Raw genomic sequence first — 22,425 nt, 5'->3', positions numbered from 1 at the left:
CTGGTCAAGCCATGTACACTGCTTGGGTATTTGCAATAAAAACAATGACCAATCCAAAAAACATATGTCCTTAAAGCAGTATTGGATAAATTATATATACATATGTGTGGATTTTACTCCACTACAGGCAAAGGGCATGATTGCCTTTCCCACAAACCCTCCCCAGAGTCTGTGATGGAGATTCCCCATCACTGAATCCATCAGTGCAATTATGTAGAGGTCAGGAGGGTGCAAGATTGCATCCTCTCCATTGTGCAAAACTCCAGCAAGCAAGTTATGGCTTGCTCCGTGGATGTTATTTCTATAATGGGGAAAACCCATGGCGAGGGGTTCCAGGACCAGTGAGGGTCCACTGCTGTGCAAAAGCTTCATGTGAACGCAACGGTAAATAGCCCATAGGATCAGCTAGTTTCCCCCACTGTATAAATCTTTGTAACCTCCTTTTTTTGAAGGGGAGGAAGTCCAGCTTATTTTCTTTCACCATCTCCCCACCTCTACCCATCAGAATGGCTCCAAAATCAGTACAGGCAGAACAGATGAACTTTCCCATCTACTGCTCAGACATAACCAGTGTCAGCTCACACATCACTGCTACTACTTAATCCTGGAATTTTCTTTGCATGCAAATAATTAGCCTGTATAGTAGCTGGCATGGAACGCGTTTTTCCTTCCATGTACATAGGGGGATATAGCATGCAATTTTTAATGATTTGCAGCTATATATTCACAAGCAAGGAATTCACTCCTAAGCCACAGCAGCATGTAGTACATGCAACTGAAAATAGAGATAGCCTAGAAGGACTCGTTTCAGTCCCTGCACACAGAGATACAGCTCTCCAGTTGCAATGGGTTTTCCTTTTTGCAAACATACAGAGTGTATAAAAGTTTTCAGTTCTGCACATTTAGCCTCTAGCAGCCTGAAGATGCAATAGTTTGTATAACCAAACATTAATATCAAAGGTTCTCTCAGACACTCTAGATAGTGTCCACCCTTTGAGTAATGACTAACATCTTATGCCTTCCCTCCTCTTCTTGCTATTAGAGCAAAGTAAAAGGCAGAAAAGCTTGCAACAGACACAAATAGCGACAGTCTCAATTAAAAGGGAGAAACTTGTGCATGACAGTAAAATGGCATTTTTTCCCTCCTAGTAAAAAGTAATTTTGTCCTCTCTTTGTCCTCCTAATCAGCACCACTCATCCTTCGTCAGACAAAAAGCAGGTAGAACAACTCCCTGTGACAGTTGTGTCTACAAGCTCTAGCACAATGGAAGAAACCCCATGCAGGGTATGCGCTCCAGTGTACACAAACCCACACAAATTAGCTGGACTTCTTCATAGTAATATGTTGGCTATATTTTTCATGAACAGCACATCTTGAACTCACCACCTTCACTGGTGACAGCTCCAGGCCAACACCAATAAATACACCTTATCAAGTCTCAATTCTGGAGCCACACAATAGTCCCACTCCAACTCACTCAACTGCCTTCACTTACAGTCGTTGAAGTCTGCCAGACAGATGCAGAATTTCTCATTAGGTTTTATATAAATTTATACAAACAGTCCCTTGACTAAAGCACGTCTGAGACTGACTTACTTCAGGGAAGTTAACCATACTGTAGCAGAAGCCAGATTCACACGGCCTAAATCACGGTGCCTGGTGCTGGCTGGCTTTGGGACTCCAGAGATACTGACCCATTTGGAGAAGCAAGGCACAAGAATGCTTGTAGGTCCTGTAGTCAAGTGGCTCAAACTCTATCAAAGTCAAAACGGTACTTGCAGGGACCAAGGACATTCCAAGAATCAGATAAGCTGATGGCATTTCTATTTACAGATTATGGATTTTCCCTTGGAGGCTGAGCAAATTCCCCTAGAAATACAGTAAAAAACCACCCAGGTCTTGGACAACCTACAATATTGTTTCTTTATTAAAATAGAGTAAGACGAACCAGAAACAGGGAACACATGTCATTCTGCACAAGTATCAACACATACAAAAAGATCTAGGAAACTGCATCAGCAAAATGTGCTCTATATAGCTACATTTTTTATTTGAAAGTGTGTTTGCAATGCAGTTAACCTAGTCATGAGCTCAAGCCTAGAAATTTCAACTCAGCACCTCTGCTCCTCCCTGGAAGACTAGGAGTTGGAAAAGTCCCACTTAAGCAGGAAGTGAAGGATGAGGTTCTTTGCAATTTGAGATACTATCTTTTTTTTTATGAGTGTTTTAGTTTCTGCTAGCAGTTATATACTTTATGAATGTAATTCCCACTCAGTTCCCACTGGAATGAAACCATTTACAAGGAACACAGAGAAAGATTACTGAACACTAGTTTCTTACTGATCAGCACAAAGTTATTTGGCACAAGCATCTCTGTAAATATTTGTCCAAGACTGAGTAAATTTGCAGTGTACAACGGCCCTCAGACCTGTACTACTCTCTGTCAAGAGAGAAGGCTCATAGTCTAGCACTGGAGCTCAGCTGTGCTTTAGCAGAAATACAGAGTGCTAGAGGCTGATCTCAGTATCGTTGCTATCTTTCCCTTTGGATCTGTTCTTTTTTTGTTTTGTTCAATGTTTCCCTTCATAATCAAAAAGAAGATTAATTCTTCTGAGATGCAACAAATGTAAGGTTATTCCTGACTGTTGGGCAATGAGGAGAATTTGTGAACTGCATTTCACAAGGGCTAGACTTTGGCATGGGGAAGCCAGAGGGAGAGAAGGGAACTGCACTGACCTCCCAGTGAGCATACAGAGGAAGAGGACAGATCTAGAACCATTTTCAGCCCCATGAAGCTGAAGGCAACGTCTGCCTTACTATGTGCAAGGAGGTGCGATGGACTCAGTTCACAGCAACACTGGCAGCCTGCCACAGTACTTTGTTCGCATGTGCTTGTGACATTCATGGGCCTGGAGCTGTAATTATGATCTCAGATGTCACAGTACTACTAGCCCAGGAGATATTTATGGGTCTGATAGATACAACCCATGGGCACTGTGTAGTTTCAGAGACATTCAAGAAAACTTCCCACTTAAGAAGAGGGACAGCAAATCTGTAGCAGTTTTTTGAGCTACACATCAAAGCAATACACTCCACTGAGTCTCACCACTAAAAGTCACTGAAAGGTCTGAACAGGGTGGACTGCAGGCACAGGGCTCACGCTCATACCATAGATATTATCAGTAATGAACTTGGAAATGAGTTAAGTATCAGCACTGTTTGTTCTCCTATAAAGTGATTTGCTACTTTTCACAGTCACAATTAAAACTTCAAATGATAATAAGGACAAGTATGTACTTTATTCCTCCACCAGAAGGGAAAGGTCAGATAACCACTTCCATTCTGTTTGTTTATTTACTTGTACAAAGCTCACAGAGCATTTAGAGAACACAGAGTAATTCAAGAGCCTAGCTGGAGCAAAGCAACTCCATACTGTTTGCTAATTATACTATTAACTTTTACTCCAGAGTAGACTACAACACAAACATAATCACCAAAATGTCACCATCTGTGGGAAATAAGACCACAATTATTAGTGAGAAACAGAAACTACACCAAGCTGCTACTCCTACATGAAGTGTAGGGAGGTGCTTGTGTCCTTGTATGAGCAGACAGTGCTTAGTGTTAAATACCCCACTGGATAGCAAGACACATGAGAGAAAAGGAGTTTGATTCTCATCGTACTGGCTTGGCTTCAGAATAGATCCAGTTCCTTTTGAAGGAAAACCTCCCACTTTACCACAACTTTAGACACTCCGCAAACACACTCTTCTCAATCCATAATACGAAGCGTTACTTTCAGGAGCATAACTGCAGTCAGCCCCTTATCAATGTGCTGTATTTTTTCCAGTGCAGCTTATGTTCACTGAAGAGTTTCAGCCACTTTGATGCTATGACAACAACCCATACACCCACTCACATTCAGGCATAGACACGTTCTAAACAGGACAAGAATCAGGTCAATATGTTGTTTTGGAAAATATTCCATAAATATTACCCCAAACTGAGTGCTTGTCCTTAACCAAGACCACATGCCCTTCAGATTGAGGGTAGCCAAACACATCATGTTGCTGTGCCTGCTCACACTCAGTTGGAAAGTTGCACGGGGGTACTTCAGTCAGAGCCTGTATCTCTGCTAAAATTTACTTCTTAAAAGCATTCAGTATTTATTTATCAAGAGAATGGGAAGTCATCCTGCAATGCTTCCGGAACTATAGTAATCCTAAATATTTTACTATTCACAGTGCTCTCTGATGATGTCGTATACAGTTAGGAAGCAGAGTGCCTCTGTATTACAGAAAATACAGAGTTTTATAATAAACCAGAATGAAACATCTTCATTACCAAACCAGCTTTGTACTGAGAAAGCCTTATGCTGAGAAAGCAGTGCAAACAAACTGGTAAATCCAATTTTCTGTTCTTAGTGTAAAAAAAATAAAATTTGCAAACTAGAAAATAAATGTATTTTATATTTAGTATGTGCTTACATAAACCACATAACCCTAATCCCTGAACAGATTAGAAGTACATTAACACTTACAATGCAGATCAGCTTATTTTTCCCTCCCGATACCAGCTATATGAGACTGTGGCAGAAGAAACACCTTTAAACCAGGAGCAAATCTCTGCATTTTAAACTTGGGCTCCCTCCAGCTTAATCAGATGTGTTTTCAGTATGAACGGAGTTCTTGTATTGAAACTAAAACAGATGTATGACTGACAAATGCCACCTTAGCAACTGCCTTCCACACAGATTTGTCCTAGTGCTACAGCATTTTCAAACATCTCACACAAATATTTCTTTAAAAGTTACACTGACAAAAGTAATTTCACCCTTTTGGGAAGCACTTGATGTCTATTTAATATTCTGTGCCTTTAATAGTCAGGACTCCAAGATTTCCTTTTGCCTCAGCCTTAAGCACCACACAGTTCGATTTTAGCCAAACCACAAATAACATTATTTTAGCTCTCTAATCATTCTAGTTCTTACCTTTTTTTTTTTTAACTAAGCCTTTTCTACTTTCTTCCATTATTGAAGCAAACACTAGCTTTATGTTGTCTTCAGGGATTCCTTTGCTTTTAAGGAAAAAAAAATAGACAGAAAGCTGTATTCCAACATACCTTGAAAGGAGAGTTAGCATTCACTGCCAGCTGTGTGACTTTTCAGTAGCTGCACTCAGACTTCAGCGCTCCCAAGAACTACGATTTCACAAACCTCTGAAGCTCATAACCAGGAGCAGAGGCAGATTGCTCTCACACGCCCTTCCTCTTCTCCGGGTATCTGACAGCTGTACACTTCAGGACTGCAGCAGGACTTGTCTCCCAGCCCCTTTGCCACTCTGATAAATCATCCCCTCCCTGCTATTAAGAGCATGCTGCCATGATATCTTAAAAGCACGTCACAGCTTGCATGCAGTAGCTGTGGGAAAGCTGCATTTATTTATACAGGAAGCTTGAGTACAGCACTTCCTACTTCCCATCCGAGTCTCAATTCAACTGCAGGTGATTACTTAAACCCTGTCAGCTTCTAGCCAAGGCATACTCTATGTTCTTATTTGGATATCTGTGTTGCTTTCAGTCATAGCTCCCATCTGAGCTCTGACTAGATAAAACTGTGAGAGACAAGGCATTAGACGTGCACTCATAAAAACCCTCCCAATTGCCATTTAACTTGTTTTAGGATAGCTGTTTGTATAGCAGCTGCCCTACTGGCAGATGGTGTCTGAAGGACTGCTGGCTTCTGCTTAACTCCACATGCGAAAAATGTCATATAAAAGAAAAGTGATTTCTTCACATTGGAGGGGAAGGAAGTAAAAAATCTAAATTCACGAGTAAAGTGTCACTGTAATTTCAGATCTCAGTGCTTAATGATGATGGTGCTCAGCTTATTCTGCCAATACTAAATTTTTACTTGTTAAACTGAGCTTGTGTGCAAGAGTGTCTGGTAATCCTGCAGTTCTGTAATCCAAACCTACGGGTGTGATTCAGACCAGTCAAGCAGCAGGAGAAGGTATTATTTTGCCGCGTGACATCAAACCCTCGAGAACTTTTCCTGCTGTAGGAAATGTACCACACCCACAAATAAGTACAGATTCATTGGAGTACAGGGGGTGCAGAAAAACAAAAGTAGAAACAAGTATGGGTGACAGTCTGCAGTTTTCTCCTTATGATGAAAAAGTATTCTTTGTACTTCATGCAAATATTGCTGGCATTTTGCCTTCAGTACTTTTCTGTGAAGACTGATGTATAAGCATTTCTTCTGGGGTGTACAGAAGCTCACAGCTGAGCTTTTGGTTATTTTCAGACAATTATACTGCATCAGTTTAACTTAAGGAAAAGGCAGAAAGCTCGCGCAACTTAGATTTAACCTCCCTGTCTTTCAGCTTTGCTTGAACTACATTCTTTTCCCCTCAGAATAGGTTGGATGTTACGTGTAGTTTTATATCTGGGGAGGGAGGAAATAATCACCAGAAAAAATACAGCCATTCCAACATGTGGAAACATGTTGATCCTTGGAGCATTCATCAACAGGATTACAATAACATTAGGCAACCCAGAGCCACATCACAGATCTTGCCACTTGAGCTAGTAGAGCATTTCCCAGCAGGAGAGGACTTTTATCCTCAGCAGTGACCAATCCTAGACAGTACTCAAGAAACACCTGGGGCTCGGTGCTATTTTTAAGGCTGCAGAGAAGTAATGAAAATGTGGAATTCTGTGTCAAACTTCACGATTAGAAAAGAAGTCTCTTTCAATCGCTAGATTCTTATACTCCATCTTCTGTTCTACTATGAAATAGCTTAATCCTCTATTGCTGTCTTTTCACTACCTACCCTCTCCCTTCCTCTACTCCAACTCTTATATTTTCTTCCTGTAGCTGCTACCTTTGCTACTCTGCCTCCATTATGTAGGCACTTATTAGGCCACGGATGAAGCACAGCAAGAAAAATCCTCTAACTTTCAGCTCCTGTGCTCAGCACCACAGCACCTGAACAGCAAAAGGACCATTATCTCAAGGAGAAGCGTGGTGAGAGAGAGCAGACGAAAGAAATGAAGTCATTCATGCACGTGTAGGGAAAATGGCAGGGCAGTAGGTCCAGAATTAGAGCAGGGCAGCTGCCAGTAGCAAAGCAGCAAAAGTAGCATCCGGCTTGGTATTTACTCCTTGCTGGCACAACGAAACAATACCAAGCTGCACCGCAGTAGCCTCCACCAGTCAGGAGAAACAACTGCAAATAAATGCTAATAATCATTCCTTCAGATAAATTATGAGGCCAGATTGTATCTAGGGGGTGTGTGCTCTTTTGAATTAAGAAAACAAGATTAATCCACTAAAACGCAGATAAACTCTGGAAACTTCAGCTGCAGACATCACATGATATTTTTATCTGGTTTCCTACTATGCCCTAAACTTATAATGTGACTGTACAAACGCACAAAACTTCTTATAGCAAAATTAATGTCCCTTAAACATCACAAAATTGGTGCAAAATATCATGAATATTTCCCGTGATATTTAATTTTCTGGAAAACATTAAGATGTGCCCGTTCTAAGCACTCCATTTCTACAGTATCAAATTCTAAACTGTGGTCTCTGGATTTACATGCAGCACAATCACTTACTGATGCTCTGCAGACAGCTGGCTATTCCCCTGCTTCAGTCTTCATTTCTGTATTTGCCTCTGTTTCTGTGATTATCCAGGATCTCTGCAGCCAAGAGGAGCTGAAGGTGACGTGGCAGTGTGCAAGAGCCCAGGCTATAACGACCTGAGGTGATCAATACTGATTGATGGTTCTTTCTGTTGCCATCACCAAAAGGTGTGAGCTGGGCTGTTACGAGCTCTTCTGTCAAAATGATTTCTCTTCCAGCTATACCTCAAGCCCAGGTACTTCATAGTTTCCCAGAAGCACATCTTCTTGGCAAGCTAATTTTGTGAAGTATTATGAGTCATGCTAAAATTGCTACCCTGCTCAAATCCCTGAATCTCCTAACACAGATTGATTGATTTCCTTTTCAAGCCAACAAATAAAAAATAAAAGTTCAGAATGTCACACATGCCAGTCAAGGCACAAGATAAGCCCTCCCTATTTGCTTCCTTCTTCAGTAGCAGTGACATAAAGCACAGAACTGAGAGGGTCCAATTAATTTCTTGGACACTCTGAACTGACGCTTTTATAACTCCAGGGCTGGGGAAATGGCTGAGCCTCTGAGATGACATGTGCCAAAATGCAACATCACTGTGAATTTTGAGTTACAAGCCAGAATAAGAATAAAGGTTGGCATAGTTAATTACTAACATTGCTGTGTCATGCTGGCAGCTACTTGAAATACTTACAAAATTACTAAGCCACTCTGGCATTAAGTAAAATTACTAATTAATTTATGACATAGGTAAGTAAAAAAGTAAGTAAAAAAGTAATAGCGTGACCACTGAAAAGATCGCTCACATCCCACAAAGAGAATACTATTAACAGCAAGTGAAAACACTGAGTTAGTGTATAACTAACAGTTTCATTATAGTTCTACATAAAGTACTAGGACTAACCTGTGAGAAAAAAATGAAATTTTCACTACCCCAATTAACAATTTTTAACTAATAAAAAATAAATATCCAGAAAAATGATTGCTATCCACAAGTGTAAAATAAAAACAGATTTTGTAACAATCTTTCTAAAACCAGAGTCTAAGGAAAAAAAAATACAAAATTGTATATGCAAGACAGACAGTTTCACAAGAAAAATAGATACTAATGTGTAACATAACCAATGCTGAAAACAAAACAGGAAGGGTATCTTGCACCGTGAGTCTACATTTATTATTTGAAGCTGCAAGTATGACACCCCTGATGTCATGGGCTAATAATAGTTTTCTTCAAGAGGAACTATTTTAAAGGGATTACACCATCAAAAGTCATTTCTGGTAACTTCATAAATCTAATGTTTTTGAAAAGGAATCTCTATTCAATATATGCATTTATATAATCATAGAACAGCAGAAATCAGATATCAGTGCAAAAAAATACAGAGCTGTGTAATATTTTGCATGCAGACAAGCTTTACTCAGAATATCTACAAGAAAATCAAGATCACATTTTTTTCCTGTTTAAATAACCCTATTGTTCTACAGTTGTGACTTGGTATGCAAGTCACTCACTGACAAACATGGCCTGAAATCTTCATTACTCCTTTTAGTTAAAACATAGTAAAACTTTATTATAAGGTGTTTTATATTGGAGAGAAATAAATCAGGTTCAATTATTTTGAAAGAACTGTAGGTACAAATCCAAAGAGCTTTTGATTTTGCAGTAAAAAAAGTGAGTGGGATGTCACACTGTTGATGGCACATTTATAATCATTATGATCTCAAAATGCATGGGTTTGTCTTAGACACAAAGAAAATTGGTAGGTGACTTACACTCATCCTGCCCTACAAACAGTGGAAAATGCAGTATTCCTTAAAATTTGTTGGCATAGCAGACTATTTCCAAACAAATTATGATCATATGGCTTCCATAAAGCTCTGTATTTACTCTCTATAGAGGCAGGTATTTTATAGGTATTTCTTCCTGTGTTTATACTTTGAAGTAATTCCTGACATATTGGACGCTAGCTTTTGGTATTTTATTCATACAGAACAGTCCTAGAGGAAAAAGCATACAATCTCACCAGAAAACAGTGAGAAGAGAGCCTGTTGCCCCAGTGCAGTAGATTGTTTTGGGGTGCTTAGAAATCTTCAGCTCAAAGATCAAGGCCAATGGCTTTGACAGTACATTACTGGACTTCCTGCGCAACTTGTCTTCTTTGGACCTGGAAGCACTGAGAGAAAGTATGTTTGCCCCCATAGAAAACCATGCTGGTAGCAGAGGTCTATTGGCAATGCCTCCAGGAGCAGGCATTTTGCCACCAGCAGCTGAACAGCTCTGCAACAGCTCTATGTAAATTTTTAATCCTAACTCCCGCCTGTTGACTAAGTGTGCAAAGAACCATCCTGCAAAATGAAAACAAGCTCAGTTGATACGAGTCTGCCATAAATATGCTCATGAACTCCCAGTGAACGGCAGACATCCAGCCCAGGGGCAGCCAACCTAACACCCTCAGCCCAGGGGCAGCCAACCTAACACCCTCAGCCCAGGGCCCATCCTCAGCCACCTCTTGGCACTCAAGACACAGGGAAGAGGCAGGTTACTGTCACTCTTCCCTTTGACTTTCTACTATGATGTGAGATGAGCCAGTCATCAGTTCGCAAAGCAGTCGCATCACAGTATCATAGAATCATTTAGGTTGGAAAGGACCCTTAAGATCATCAAGTCAAACATTTGACCTAAAACTGCCACGTCCACCACTAAACCATGCCTCTAAGCACACCATCTACATGTCTTTTAAATACCTCCACAGATGGTAACTGAACCTCTTACCTGGGCAACCTGTTCCAGTGCTTAGCAATCCTTTCGGTGAAGAAATTTTTCCTAATATCAAGTCTAAACTTCCCCTGGCACAAACTGAGGTCATTTCCTCTTGTCCTACCATGGCTGGGAGAAGAGACTGATATTCACCTCACTACAACCACCTTGCAGATAGTTGTAAAGAGGAATAAGGCATCCCCTCAGCCTCCTTTTCTCCAGACTAAACAGCCCCAGTTCCTCCCCACATGCACACTGAGCACAGACACAAACTCTTCGAATGCAAAGAGATAAGCACGTCAATGATGTGATGGCACTACTTCTCGGCAGAATAATGTAGGACACCTCTTGGGTTCAGAAGCCACCCTGTAGACGTGGGTCCAGTTCCCCAGCTGGACAGCACACGTAACTTACCCCAAACCAGCACTAACTCATGAACTGCTGGAAAAAGAAATAAAATCAAACAGCATGCCTTGCTGTCATGTTCATGTGTAACAGGCAGATGTGGAGCTCCTGAGTTCTTCTGAGGATCAGGTGAGAATTTCTAGCTGTGAAAAGAGTATTTTATAAAGTAGCATCGAGAGGACCGTATTACATACATACAAAAGAGGAAACACTGAAGTTGTCCTCTTCTCCTGCTCTCTCTTTTGCAGACATATTAACAAAGGTATATAAAGACAGTATGGGAAAAACTTGAGGCCTGGTTAAATTAGTTAATTTTCTATTAACTATGCTCACAGCAGACATTGAGAGTATGACACAGACTTTCAATCATTCACGGGAATTTTTTGTCTTTTGACTGTGTGCCCGAAGTGACACAATGTGTTGACTTTTAACCAAGTGTTTTGGTAACGTACCTAGAATTGCAGTGATTCCAGACATCAGAATCACCATGAGTTTGAAAACTGAGAAGGTAAAATCATCCTGGCAGCCAACACAGGAAGCTTTCTCTGTAACAGGGGTCATCAACCTCGTCATAAGAGAAAAATGTGCATACTGTTTTCACTTCTCCATTTCCACTGCTTCTTCTGTCCTGTCTCCAGCTCTTAACAGCCCTTGTTTTGGAAATATTAAGAGAGCTTTATTCCATTCAATCCAAGACAGTCTCCTAGGTGATGGCTTTGCTTTAGCCTGGTGAGGTTCTATTTACAATCTTAAAAGATAGATAGAATAGGGGGCTCAATAATACATTTCAGCCCAGAGCTTGTTGCTTTAACTATGCCTTCCAGGAGCAGTGACAGGCAGGTCAGAGATGAGATAGAATTGAAGCACCTACTTCCATGGCTACTAAAGGCAAGAACATGGTTTCTGCAGACATTCAACAGGACCAAGGTGCGGAGTTAAAGCATACCTTCGATTCATGCCGTTTCTTCAGTATTCAGGTATGACACAGACTTAGCTTTTGATGATTTAGGGTGAGAAACGGTTTCCAAGTTAGGAGGGGTTCCTCCAACGGCCTGGCTATGCAGGGAAATGCTGGAACTGAAGCACACCCATACAGGAAAGCCAAGAATCTTCCCTCTCTCCCAGCAACCCTCCCCGTACTCAACTTCCAGGGAAGGTTCCCCATACTGTTTCCCTCATCTTTTTAGCCTTCTTTCTCTACTCTAGTTTACTTCTCATTCATTGATGGTGAGACCAGACGTGAAAAGGTTTGTCCAGATCCACTCTTCTCCCTCTGGAATTTAATCATGTGGTTAGAAAATCTCAACTAACAGAGTTTTTAAGGATTTCACACTCTCACTGCACCACAGTAGGGCTGTTTAAGTGAGCCTATCTTCTCCCTGCTGTTTTGGTCTGGCCACCTTTGCAATGGCACCATCCAACAAGGACACAGTACCACTTCCCAGCTGACAAGCAGCAATTTCTTAAATTGCATGCAATTGTGTGCTGGCAGACATGTTAGAATATCACTGCTGTAATAACAAAATCCAGGATTGTTCCACATTTGAGGCATTTATTAGGATGGTGTTAAAACATTTTTTCCTCTCTTATGCTCAGAATAGAGGAGATAGGAATTACAAAATCTCCTTGAAAGGACATCTTTAGTGTGCATCACCTGGCAAGCAGTTGTCAAATTCAACAGTCCCAAAATTATCACAGTAGGGACTCGAAAACAAGCAATTGCTTGCTTCCTACAAGTGACGTAAGGATTTATTCAGTTGCACTGAAATAACTTTGGGGGTTTTAACCTAATATTGTTTATTCTTGTGTCTGTTACATTCAAGTGCCAGGTAAGTTTATTAAAAATATGTGGGTTTTACGAAGTAATTTTTTAAAATGTCTCTTATAAAACAATGTACATCCTTTTGGGCAGAGAAACTATCTAGGAGAAGAAAGGAGAGTTTTACAAGACTGAACAGGGCAGAAGGGCAAGAGGCATACCAAAACCTTTGCTTTTCCAAATACTGCTAAAATCAAAGCAAATAGTGTTTTCAGCTTCACCACCATCTGTGATCACTGAAGAAATGAAAAGTGAATTCATCTTTTTTCTGAGCATGACTTCATCTGCGAAAATCCACTAGGTCTGCTTAACTATCATATACCTCTCAGGAAGAAATTTAAATAGATTTAGGTATATCATCCAACTTTGTATTTTATACATACAGACATATTTCCTGGGATATGACAAACCAAACTAGTCAGGGGCAAAATTTATCAAAAAATTTGTTCCTACAGAGAATCACTTTTCATTGTATGATACAAATAAAGCTGATTGATTCTATAGATTCTATGAATTCTGTCTTTCAATGACCAGAGTATATGAATTCAAGGTGAAGAAAATGTGCTCTGTGAACTCTGCCTACCAGCAAATAACTAAATTTCTCCTTACATTATCCTTAGAATAACTATCTACACAATTGCAATTTGCATATCTGGGGAAAAGGCAGTTTCCTAAGTCACAAGGAGTGGAGGTGTTGCATTGCAGAAGAAGAGAAATAGGCTTCAGATGAGAGGAGAAACAACTGGCCTACTTGCACAGAAGAAAGTTCTAACACCTCTCTCACTTCCTATATGATAAACTTATTTAGGTCAGTTACCATCTGTGGGATGCAGACAGTTAAAAAACTCCAGGATCTGGAAGCCTGCCAAGGAGGTAAGAGAGAACATGAAGTTTAAGGAGAAATGGGGGCCAAAGGCAGCGAAGCAGTTTGACTCTCTTGAAGATAAAACAAACAGCATGAATAACTGAGCATAACACTCGCCCTCCCTGCTTTTGGTTCATGCATGGAGTACATTTGCTACTCTGAATAAAAGGTAAGTGAAAGGGACAAACAATCATACACACATATTTCTAACACTGCATGAAAAAAAAAAACAGGGAAAAAAGCTATTTCAATTTAACATATTTTGCTATATTTTTTCCTTTCTAAGACCAGCTCTTAAAATAACCTTTCAGCCTTCTACAGCTTCATGGCTTTTTGAGTAACATACCCAAAAAACTGACAAACAACATTTCCCAGTAGCCTCGCAGAGAGGAAATTCAGTGGCGGACTCCAGACATGTAGCATCTCCAGAATTCCCGCTGGTGATCACGAATGCCTCACCAGTCCCTGGGTGTCCCAGAGAGCAAGGTGCCACAGGCTTCACCTGTGAAAGTGGCAGGAAGCACCTCCCTTGGCAGATGGAATTGGAACGACTCTGCTGCTTCCTACTGAGCAAACCTCACAGAAATTATCCAGCACAACTTGATAAGACCCAAGAAGTTCCACCTGAGATCCTTTTGAAACATGGTGATCACCAGAACATGCCACAGAAATAGGGTTTACAAGGACGGTATCTTATCTTTGGATTAAAAAAGTGTATCAGACATGATGCAATACGTAGCACACAAACTTTGTACATGAAAACAGAATTTGGACAGCAGAAGACAACTTATCGCTACAATGGTTTTATTCGTCATCATATTAGTTTAAGAATTTGAAGAGTTTCTGGCAGTGTTATTTAACTGTTCTTTTAGCAATAGTTGTTTCTCTCCCCCCAAGCAAAATGACAGGAAGCATGAATCACAACTGTTTAAAAACTAAAATAACAACTTCCTTTGTCCTTATTGATAACATTTTTGGGTTTGTGACCTGAGTGGATACTTGTGCGTGTGTTGACTGTGGGAAATCTATTTCTGGTGACTCGCTATTTTGATCCACTATTTTACACAAAGCCAACAGTTGATCTTTTGTGTCATTTCTTCTGTTGCAATGGGATTAGGAGGGAGAGGAGGGAACTGAAAAACATGTAGGAAGAATTAACAAAATTAATGTTTTGCAGGAAATTAGATGGATGTTCTGCTGCAGTTAATTTCCACTAAACACAGCAGATTATGGTGTGAATGGAGACAGTGATGATGAAGGAAAAAATCCAAGAATCAGCTTTAGCTCTTTGGTTGTCTGTCCAGGAAACACAGAAGTTAATTTAGCTGCCTTCAACTGGCTACAAGTGCATAAGAAATCTCGTATCATATAGTGATAACTCAAATGTGCAACACTCCATGTACCTCAACGTTTAGAGTTTGGATACTACCTGGGCCAAGAGACCCATCCATTACTTTGCCCACTAACCCAAAGTGCATAACTGGCACTGTATCAAGGTTTAAGATTTCCTCATAGCGCTATAGTGTCCCCAAACTGAGCACCAAGATCTCTACTCTCTCTGTATTTTCAATGGCCAAAGAATTCTATTTTTCAATTGAAAATTCTATGGGAAGATAACAAAACGCTGATGAGTCTAATGTAGGGTTTGATTGTTGTACAAGTGCTTCCACGCATGTTGCTGAAAATAAGTCAATGAGAAAATTAATTTCCTCACTCTTAAAGTAATGTGAACTATGTTTTTCCTCAGGAAGGAAGATCTATTAATTTGGTCGATCTCGTGCAACAAACTTGCATGTGAAGAAACAGGTGAGCAGCAAAGCTAATGAAGCGTGGTTTCAAAGGATTTGTGTGCCTTAGCACTACTACAACAATAATCCCCAGCTCTCCGATATCACTTACAATGTGCCCCTGGAGTAGTGGCAATGCAAGCTATGACTTGTATTGACCCACAAGCATGCGGATTAGTAAACCTCATACACGATGCTGGGTTTCTGTCTGGATGCTATCAGAAAATGTACAGTTGTGGAACACTGCCTGCTTTTTTACGTCAATGACTCAAAAAGTTGTCAAGTGTACCAGCAAACAGTGTAATCCACATAAGCTCTGTTGCCCTAAGAAATGAGGTTAAGCAGAGCACTTAACTGAGCTCAAACCTTTCAGATCAGACTTAAGAAAAAGGTTTCGTTTGACGATCTGCGAAACCAAGGAAAACCAACTCCAGGACTTTTGCAAGAGACTTTCCACCTCCTTAACAAAAAATACCTGCAGCACAGAGACAAGATTTAGATTTTTATTTTAGGCTTTGCCACAAACATCCCCTGACCTTGGAAAAGTCACCTAATCTCAACATGGACTAATTTTATCACCCACAACACCACAAAAAAAAAAAACTTACTTACTTGTGCCCCAGGTGTCTTCAATACTTTTATTATAGACTGTAAAATGCCCTGCATTTCTAGGCTAGATGGATTCAAGTGTAAAGCAGAGAAACCTAAGTGTTCAACAAGAAAATCCGAAGTGAAATAATAAATGAAAAGTCAGTCACAACACATGAAGTTTTAGTGAACATTAGTGATTTGATGAACCGGATTACATTTGTTTGGAAGATACTATAAATGATCATTCAAACAATACAAGTGTCCATGTGTGGCAGATTTCAATCAATCTCGCCTTAGCTAAGGTAGAATAGATAAATACCAAACACACTCTAACTGCTTGAACACTAGACATTAATACAAAATGAATACTTGATGCCAGCAGAGAAGCCATGGGATCACAGTCCATGGATAATATTTCTGAATATCTCCCCTAGTTCTTTCTTCCAGGTTCCCACCAACTTCCTTTTGACTCATCAACGTATTCCATGTATGTCTTGTGATCTCAGCCACACAAAGACTTTGGCAGGCAGTTCCCAAAACCTCCTGACTAGTCATCCCTGCGCTGCCTGTTTGAAACCTGGCTAAATCTACTCTCAAAGTCTAAATCTTCTCACCTTCTCTTCACAGCAGTTATTTCACTCAGTCAGCAAATGCCCAAATATCCCACTGTGAATATGGCAGTAGTTTATGATTATTTGTATCTGTAGAAGTATATCACATGCTCCACCCTGCTTGATCTTGGTTTTGCCTTAAAGGCTTTCTTTGTGAAATGTGTTGAACCAACAGTTTTTCTGTTAGTAGATACACCTGAGTTCCTGTTTTACTGGAAATGCAATATGCATGACCATCATATTTTTATGCTTGTCATTAATGTGTGCATAGGATTATCAGAAGGTAACTCCTTTAGGTTACACCTATTTGACAATTACTAACTGCTAACATTTCCACTATCACAATGCAGGTAATGATAAGAGGCTGTATTTTGTGAGATTATGAGGGAAAAATTAAGTAGCCTGGTATCATTACATTTTATTTTATGGAATTTCTGTACCTCACTCCAAATTGTGATGCCTCTGCAAGGCATCAGCCAAACTGGCAGGAAGCTGCACTGTTTGAAACAGCTCATAGCCTGCGTTGCAATCACAAGCAACAGCAAAGACGTGTGAAACAACAAAACAGGAAAAGTGAGGCAAGAAAAACATGACTGGAAGATGATACAAGCTACCTTTGTACACAAAGAAATTATTCAGAACGCTTGACATTTCTTCTTCAGCCTCCTTTCCTCCACATCAAGAAAATAAAAAAAACTGCCACTCTTGACCAATATTACCGAGTCATAACTGCTGTCCAGCCATGGGTAGAAGTCACAGAGGAAGTGAAGAAGCTGAAGGAAAAGGTGTTTCCTTTATGAATAATAAGGCAGAGTGCTTTTTTTTACAGAAGGGCCCACATTGTAAAAACATGAGCAAGGCTGACATTACTGGTAGAAGAAAAGGAAGCAGCAATGAATTGTGGAGGACCAGGAAAGCAGCAAGAAGAAGCAGCAGTCCTCCCAGCTGGAAGGATAAGGGTGAGAGAGGTTACTTGGCATGTGTTGTAGATCAGCATGGGAACTGAATAGCCACTGCTGAACAACCACCACCACAGGATGGCTGATGGTAACACCTAATGCCTGAGAAACACTAACAACCAGACCTTTTGCTGTTTCCAGAATTGCTCATTTTGTGACTTAAAAAAACAAAACAAACAAAACCCCAAAACTAAAACAAACAAACACCCTGAAAAAAACCAACCAAACACAAAAAGCTCCAGCTTTTCAAGCACATTTTATGAATTGGGCAGAATCCTTTCCTGATCCTGAGAGCCACACGAAACGCTTAAGTACCAGTTGATCTCAAACATTCTTCAGTCACCTGATTTCATCACAGAGCTGACAGCTACAGCATGGCATTAACTGAAACATAATGATTGGGAGACTTTTTTCCCCTCTTTTTACCTCTTCGCAGTTCATCCATAAACTCCTTCCCCACTTGCCTTCTCCACTCAGAAATCCTCGCTGTTTCAGACACTTCTGTGAAGAACCTGTTTTAGTAATCAGTAGGGTACTCCAATTGCTTGATTATGACACAGATATTGCCACCACCTCATTGCAGAGGTGTTTCTGGCACGGTTTGTATCCCGCCATATGGCCTTTGTCCACAATGTGAGCAACCTTAATAAAAGAAGCCATTTTACTGACATAACTGAGAGAAACTTTCCCTGGCATCTGTAATTGGAGCTTCAATAACTGATTGTCCTCAAAAAGTATATGAAGAAACTATTCTAGGAGAGATTAGCTCTTGGTTAGAAGCTGGAAACAAAGCAGAGTGTCTAAATGCCATCTGAAGCAGTGCTTCACAGACCATTCTTGAAGAACAGAATGTGCAGAGATCTGGCTCTAGAAAGCTTCTGCCTGTCTGTCTGTCACTGGGATTGGCAAAACCCAGGCAGGTGGGTTACTGATTCCCTGGCTCAGCCCCTTTGCAGAGTCACACACAGCTGCACCTTTCCTCAAATATGAAGTTTCAAACTCTACTAGCACAATCAGCAAAGGATCAACTACATGTCTGACACAAAAAAAAACCCCAAGACTGTGCCCATAACTCTTCTTATTTAACAAATTAAGAAAATTAACTATTATCACCTTTAAAAAGTTTTTGTCTGAGTTGGCACACAGCTGCATATGATGCTGCCAATGTTCAAACCAATTACACAGAACATTTTCTGAAAGGTTGTTGAGGATCTCTGTCACTTTTGCTTTTACATCTCCTATTGACAAAAAAAATAGGTCCCTTTGAGTATCAACTGGACCTTTGGGAAGAGGCAGAAGTTGCAGGGAGCCAGGTCTGGCAAACAGGGCGGATGCTCAAGAACAGCGATGTTGTTATTAGAAAAAACCTGCTTTCGAATCACATTTCGCACGTTTTCTGTTGTCATCAGTATCTGCTCTGTGTGGGCAGCCTGGGCGATCATCATCTTTCATGCTTCTATAACTTCCAAAAATCATTTATGCCATTCAAAAACACACGCACAAGACACGCACATTCAACATAAGCCTCAGTCACCACATGAAAAGTTTCCACTGCACATTTCTTTAGTTTCACAAGAACCTTGATGTTATTGCTTTCTTCACTCTTGCACACCAACATTTTCTGACCAAAGGTATGAAAACGTCTATATCTGAACACACATATGCTCATACTGAGTGACGTGATCGAGTTGAGCCTTGTCTCACTGTGACAGGTCAGAACATGTTCTATAACCGTTTCTTTGTCTCTCCCCTCCCACTCTTTGTTCCCAGGCTAAAGGGTTAGTCTCAGGGGTTTTGTGTCAGACCTTTTATCCCAGTATTTGGCTATACACACTTCTCCTTTTCAAAGTCCATTTGACCCGCTTATTCATAATGAATGCTGCCTTTATCAAGCCTGTATTCATTTAAGTGGCAGATTCTCAATACTACATAGCAGAGGAACCAAAACCTAATGTGCGCAGAAGGGTACTCCACTCCCCAGCAGCTCATATCTCCTCTTGAGCATTGCTTTGCCATCACTTTTCTCTGTGAGAAAGCTTTTTGCCTTTGAGAAGTTTCACATGCTCCAGATCTCCTCTTCCATTCCAGACTCCTCTTCCCAAGTGAGAACAATTTATCATTTATTTTCCCAGCCAGCCTCAACTGTACATGCTGCTCTACATTATTTTGGGTTTTTTCCAGTCCCCTCCCAGGATACTCCCATCCACTACAAGAACGCTGGATTGGTTAGTTTGTGCTCCCTGCAGCTCTTTAGCCTTTTCTGGGCTCTGCTACATTTGTAGATATCCTCAAATTAAAACTGGCCCATGTTGGATAAAACTAGCAACAGCTGACAACAGGGTCTAGCCTGAAAGTTTAAAGGCTCACACAGCACGTTACCAACATCTGGAGTGTTAGGCAACCTTCAGTCAAGTGCATATGTGATGTACTGTGATCATAAAATTGCATTCTTTATCTTAATATCACACACAAACCTGGTGAGCTAATGAGCTTTTCAACCTCTATAAATGTAAAATCACTAATGCACACCAGCACAGTCTGGTGAGTCCTAATAGGTTTTCCAAGGGGTAGGTGGGGAAGAGGGAAGCAGTTATGAGGCCTCTGCTCCTGTGCCCAATCTCCTCATAAAGCTGCTCATAAGCAAAGTGCTTAATGAACACGCTAAAATCACCTGAAAATCAGCTCTGACCAGGTAATAAGCGGCTCTTCAAGAACAAAATAAATATTGAATACTTTAAAACACTGTTTACATTTAATATTTACCCCAAATTAAAGGGAGAGCAGTCAGTAAAACTGGAGTTTACCTAGCCAAAGCTACCACAGTGAAGAACAAGAAAACATTAACGAGAAGTGCAAATTAAGAGCTGTTGTGAAAACTAGATACTGTCTGGCATCAGGAGACAAATGAAAAACAAACTGCTGTGCAAAAGGGGTGATGTCTGACAAGGTGTGCAATTAGGACCAGCCATCACAGCATTTAACACATTATCTCTTCAGATTCCCCCAAACAGGTTAATGGGGATCTTTATTAACTGAAAGCAGATAGACACTGCTGGACAAGGAAGTTATTGGTGTTCTGAACTGCTCAATTGCAGGATAAATACTTCTGAGATCCAGAGCACCAAACAGTGCACCAAACTACATTACCTTTCTTTTTTTTTTCAGCCAGACTGACAGTAGCTTGCTCACTAAGCCTCATTCTCCTCTCCATCTGCCTTCCTTTCATTTTGCTTCCTCTCTTCCTCTATGTTACAATGTACAATATAATATTGTTAAACAACTACATTTGTGAATGTTAGAGAAAAGTAGCCTTTCAAGTTAATTTTCTGGGAACCAGCAGAGAAGTTGCATACAAGGACCAAAGATGATTCTCTCCATTCTCCTGAAACTGTCTCTTAATAGGTGCATACCGGGCTTGGTTTTTAAATTCAGTTTCGATGCAGCTACATACCAGTTTTGATTTTGAAGTTCTCATTCAGTAGAACTACTGCCTGTGCTTTATTCTAAACTACTGTGAAGAAATATGAAACCAGAAAGCTATATTTTTATATCAATATTCTAGAGGCACATAAAAAGGAATCTAGCTTTGCCCTCGTAATTTATCTTGTCAATAGAAAGCTTTAACTAAGTAATAGTAATATTATTCAGTTGAATTTAGTTTGTTGTATAGCAAACACATGTGAGCTATAAATCTCAAGAAACAAAAAAATCCATTTAGCTGTAGGCACTTTTATATCTCCAGTAGGCTTCGTTATGATTTCAACATTTTATCTATTCAGTGCTAATGCCAATGGATTAGGCAGATTAGATATGCCTACCAGTGCAGCTCCCCGATAAATTACAGGCTTTCTATCCACAGCAGGCCCTCAATAATTCCATTTTCTGTGGAAACGAAAATGTATCTTTGGAATAAAACAAAGCACTCAGTCATGGAAGTTTTCTTAGTATCCTGAGAACACAACCATATGGAGAAGCATGTCTATCATTCTGTATTTTATCCTGGGAGCAGCAGGATTAATGAAGCCTAGTTTCCTATGGAATTACATCCTACATTATCACCTGCATGGTGTAATGGTCCTCGAGTCCTCCGGTGCAACATAGCTGCTATTCCACTGTATTCTGCCAAACTCTCTCACACCAGTCATTATTCACACAATATCTGAACTTCTCCAGCACACACACAGCTCCCTCCTTCCAAGTGTTCTTCCACAGTATTCATGCCCCACCTCCTCTCCATGTCTTCCTCTTTCCTACAGCCACCACCTTCATCCTCCCTTTTCCACCTAGCTCCTGCCAGCCTAGTGCTATGTCTGCACTGATGGACAGCAAGCAGCAGCTGAACAGAATGAATTAGACCCAAGCTCTGCCTCCTCCAGTTCGGCAGAGATCACTATAAGCTGGGCAGTGAGACATAACAGCATTACAGGGAAGATGGATGGACAAAGGAATAAATAGGGTGACTGCACACACTGTGTTTTCTTCAGAAGGTAAAAATCTAGTCTGTTCCAAAGGCTATCAGGATGCTGCCTGGCATTCCTTTTCAGGGAACGCATCAGCTTGACAGTGTTATCAAAAAATCCACCTTTCAAAAATGTCCTGGTATGATTACTTTTCATCTCACAATCTCCAGATTTGAAAGCTTATTTATACAGTTAACTCAAAACAGAGAAAATAGCCAGTAAGTGTGTTGCTGCATTTTATGCATTTTACTGAAGTATTTAAGAAGCCATCTAAACAATATTAGTGCTGCTGCCTCAGACCAAGGTCCTCAGCCCTATCTCCCACCTACAGAAAGGCTTTGGCATGATGGAACAGGGTGCACTATGCAAAAAACAATGGGCTTGCAGCAAGTTTCACGGTTTTCCTTAACTGTGAGAGATAAGGGCGATATCAGCGAGAGATTCAATGTGGTTTTGGCTCCGTGTTATGAAAGAGTTCTCAACAGAAGTCAAATACTTTTTGCATTTGTATTTTTCAAGTGTGTCAT

The 22,425-nt window shown here is 40.4% G+C and overlaps 1 protein-coding gene across 3 annotated transcripts in view; it reads right to left on the bottom strand.

Annotated features, from left to right (window-relative positions):
- Positions 1 to 22,425, bottom strand: part of RNF144B (ring finger protein 144B) — a 95,370-nt gene that overhangs the window by 46,902 nt on the left and 26,043 nt on the right. Inside the window, exon 1 of one of the 3 annotated variants that reach the window (XM_009564166.2) lies at positions 5,123 to 5,451. The exons of the other annotated variants lie outside the window; for them this stretch is intronic. The gene's annotated coding sequence lies outside the window, so the exon portion shown is untranslated. Of the gene's footprint in view, positions 1 to 5,122; positions 5,452 to 22,425 lie in introns of those variants that run through there. 3 annotated transcript variants of the gene reach the window in all.

The sequence above is a fragment of the Cuculus canorus genome, chromosome 2 (assembly GCF_017976375.1).
Source record: "Cuculus canorus isolate bCucCan1 chromosome 2, bCucCan1.pri, whole genome shotgun sequence".
Lineage (NCBI taxonomy): Eukaryota > Metazoa > Chordata > Aves > Cuculiformes > Cuculidae > Cuculus > Cuculus canorus.
The sequence above is the reverse complement of the archived record's forward strand: the minus strand, read 5'-3'. Positions and strand labels throughout refer to the sequence as shown.